We start from the raw sequence: 4,273 nt of genomic DNA on the forward strand, positions 1-4,273 counted from the left end.
TATCCAAGGTATGGGAGCTCTTTCACTATTTTGATTTTCTTGTTATGTAAAATGGATTCTTCTAGATTTTCTGTAGCCATTTTTTTTTAATGTTCAGCATTGATCTTGGCACTTTTCTCCTTGACATTCTTAAGTAATTATTCCAGGTCTTTGTTTCTGCTAGTAGTATTGTGTCATCTGCATATCTTAGGCTGTTGGTCTTCCTTCCTCCTATATTCACCCCACCTGCCTCTGAGTCTAAGCCTGTTTTGTGTCTGACGTTTTCTGCATACAGATTGAATAGACAGGATGACAGAATGCAGCCTTGCCTGACACCTTTGCCAATTGGGAACCATTCTATTTCTCTGAATCTTGTCTTGTCCCATGTACAGGTTACACATCAGGACAATCAGATGTTGTGATACTCCCATTCCTTTAAGTGCAAGGCATAACTGTTTATGATCTATGCAGCCAAAGGCTTTGCTGTAGTCATTAATGCACATGCAGATTTTCTTCTGGAATTCCCTGGTATGCTCCATCATACGTTTGCAATGTGATCCCTAGTGACTCTTCCTTTTCTGAAACTTGCTGGCACTTCTGGGATTTCTTGTTCCATATATTGTAGGAGTCTTTGCTGCAGAATTTTGAGCATGACTTTGTGTGTGAAATTAGTGCAATGGTGATGTAGTTACTGCAGTCTTTTGTGCCTTCTTTTTTCTGTTTAGGAATGTATATTGTATATAAAGCTAAAGGTGGTACCTATCTATCTACTTGCATTTGCATGCTTTCGAACTGCTAGGCTGGCAGAAGCTGGGACTAGTGACAGGTGCTCAACCCATCATGCAGCACTTAGGCCTTGAATTGCCAACCTTCCGATCATCAAAACTGGCATCTTAACCATTAAGCCACCGCATCCGACTCGACTGTACTTGATTATAAATTGACTTCATATATAAGTCGAGGGTGGATTTTGGGGTCAAAATTATGGATTTTTATATGACCCATGGATAAGTCAAGGGTAATATTTAGGGGCATATAACAATGGATTTAAAGGATGAAGCAAAGCAAAGCAATGCCAAAGAACGTGCAAACTCCCAGCAGGCATAACTGTTTGTGCTCATCCTAAAGGCTGGAGGGATGAGAGAGTAGAGATGGGGTCAGTTCTTCCAGGACACTCTTGCCTTTCACCAATGGATGGTTTCTTTTTTAATGAGAATTAAAGTACAGAACTTACATTGACCCGTAGATAAGTCGACTCAGGTTTTTTGGGATACATTTTTTGACTAAAATTTCTAAACTTATACACGAGTTTCTACAAACAGACAGCTTCATTTATATACCGCTTGATACTGAACTAACAGTGTCTAAGCGGTTTATAACTGTAAGCTAATTGCCCCAACAATCTGGGTACTCATTTTAGCAACTTCGGAAGGATGCAAGCCTGAGTCGAGCTTGAGCCCTGGCTAGTATTGAACTCACAACCTTATGGTTTTGAGTGAGTGGCTGCAGTACAGGCATTTAACCACTGTGCCACCCTCTTTTCCAGTTGGGGGCCACTGTTTTGTTTTCCATATTTGTTGGAAGGTTTTCGTTAGAACTGAACTTGATTCCGCAGATCGTAGCAGTTTTATTGGTAGGGTTATGTTTTTATATGTTATGTGTGTAAATGAGTGATTTTTTTTAAAAAAAAAAATTGGTATATTGCTTTGTTTTTAAATATAATAAAAAGATTTAATAAAATAACTTCTTCCTGTCTCAGAATTTAAATCACAAGTCTCCTCTAAGTTTTTCTCTATTCCTCCAATTTGCTCTGGAGATTATAACTTTCTGAAGGCTACCATTAAATACATGCAAAGTTCTTCTGTTAAAGTTTCTTGGCCTCTCATTGATAATGATCAGGAAGATTAAAATCACACGAACAATGTAAAGACAATCTGTTGAGGTTGCTCCATGGTTATGCCATGCCATGTACACAATCATGACGTATTCTAAACTAATTAATCCATGGGTTTGCCATAAGTCAACAGGCAACTTGATGGCACATACACTCACAAAAACCATTCCACTCCCTAAAACCCATGTCAATACATGTATAGTAGAAATCCCGAAAAGTTAAAGAATTATCCTTTAGCATTTTGATTATGAGTCTGTGTACATTTATTTTGGAGTAAGTGCTCCAGCTGTTGCTAGACTGCAACTCACAGCAGCCCTAGCCAATAATAATAATAATAATAATAATAATAATAATAATAATAAATTATTTATATCCTGCCTCTCCCTACGGATTGAGGTGGGTTACAATGACAGTATGGCCAGTGGTGAAGAATCCTGGCAGCTGCACTCCAAGAGCATCCAGAGGGACACATGAGTCCCATCCCTAGGCTATATGACTAAGCTGCATGAAGAGGAATAAGAGGCAAGCAATCCTGGGCAGTGGGAGGAAGGCTAGCCTCATTTTTTGATCCAATATTAAAATATTCATGGCATGCAGGGTCATCACTAGGGATGTTGGGGGCTGCACCAGGTGACACCCTAAAGGGAGTGATATCATTGATCCCCAAACACCTGCCTTTTGGCAGAAATGGGGTGTGGTGTTCACCTGCATCCCTTTAAAATACATTTAAGCTGTGCGTATGATGTTGCAATTAAAAGGTACAGTGTTTAATTTTGCTCACAACTATGTCGCAAATATTATTACATTCAGTGATATACTGGAATTATTATTATTATTATTAAACTTTACTTATATAGTGCTGTAGATTTACACAGCGCTGTGCATACAATTAAAAATAAAACCTGCCAATGGCGTACATTCTACAGGATAATAACAAAATACATATAAAACAATAGATAATAATACAAGATGGCATTAGATAAAATAAGCAAGCAACAAATTAAAAACATTGAATATCACATATCAAAGCAAATATCAAATAACAATCAGATAACAGTCACACAATGCCTGGGAACACTTCCCTGAATAATATAGTCTTCAACTCTGTTTTGAAACTGGTTAAAGAAGTAATGACCCGTGTTTGTGATGATAATTTATGAGTAACATTAGTACAAAAGACATTACTAGGGATTGTGTATAAAGTGGTATGGGAAGAGGTCAGTGGGGGTGGCAGTGGGGGTGACACCATAAATTGCCACACCAGGTGACACCAACCCTAGTGATGCCATTGGTGGCACATGCAGAAGCATAAATTCCTGTAAGGTAAAGATTAGGGATGTGTGGCTGTCCAGGTATGTTACAAAGCAACTTCCAACATCCCCTTTGCCCTGGCTATACTGGCTAGGGCTGATGGGAGTTGCAGTCCAACAACATCTAGCGATCCAAATCTTCTCTGGCCTTGTTGGGTGTTTTACACCTGTTTATTGTATCTATTTTTGCTCTTTGCTGTTTGTTAACTGCCCTTGTGTTTACCCTGACTCATGGCAACTGTGTGGATGAGACACCTCCAAGACCCCCTTTCCTTCACTGCTCTGTTTAGGTCCTGCAGATTCAGGCCCATAGCCTCCCTAAGTGAGTCTATCCATCTGGCACTAGCCCCCCTCGCTTTCCACTGCCCCCTACTTTTCCTGGCATTATTGTCTCTTCTAGCAATTAGTTAGAATCATAGAGTTGGAAGAGACCGCAAGGGCCATCCAGTCCAACCCCATTCTGCCATGCAGGAACTCGCAATCAAAGCATCCCCAATGACAGATTCCTTCTCATGATGTGGCCAAAGTATCACAGCCTCAATTTGGTCATTCTGGCTTCCAGGGACAGTGCAGCTGGCAGCCACGCAATCTTCCTTGTGCCAGTGAATCCTGTGCCAGGCTACTGGGCTGGAAGCACACGGCTGGCCACCTGCTTGGCCTGGGCCTGCTGGAAGAAGAAAGTCCTCCTTGGCCCGGGGAGAGTGGCCTCCCAGGAAGTGTGGCTCTACTAGAGAGTGGCATCATAGGAAGGATAGACACCTTCACAGGATGGAAGCTCCAATTCACAGAATTCCATAGCCTTGAACCAGGGCAGTTAAAGCGGTGTCAAAGTGGATTATTATTGCTGCAGTGCGGATGCTGGGCTCAGCCTGCCTCCCCAGCAGAGGCTGACCCAGTAGCTCCGCCCCTTTGGAATGCTGCGCTTCCTCTTCAGGAGGCATCGAACGCTGGGCAGCCAATCAGAGGCGGCGGTGTATCCAGTTCCCGAACGTTGAGACATTTCTCAAGGCCGCGCGTGACTCTGAGCGAGGCAGGGGCCCTCTTTCGCTTTCGACAGCAGCAGCAGCAGCAGCAGCAGCAGCAGCAGCAG

Source organism: Sceloporus occidentalis, unplaced genomic scaffold (genome assembly GCF_023333645.1).
Source record: "Sceloporus occidentalis isolate IW3139 unplaced genomic scaffold, rSceOcc1.0.p SCAF_6, whole genome shotgun sequence".
NCBI classification, from domain to species: domain Eukaryota; kingdom Metazoa; phylum Chordata; class Lepidosauria; order Squamata; family Phrynosomatidae; genus Sceloporus; species Sceloporus occidentalis.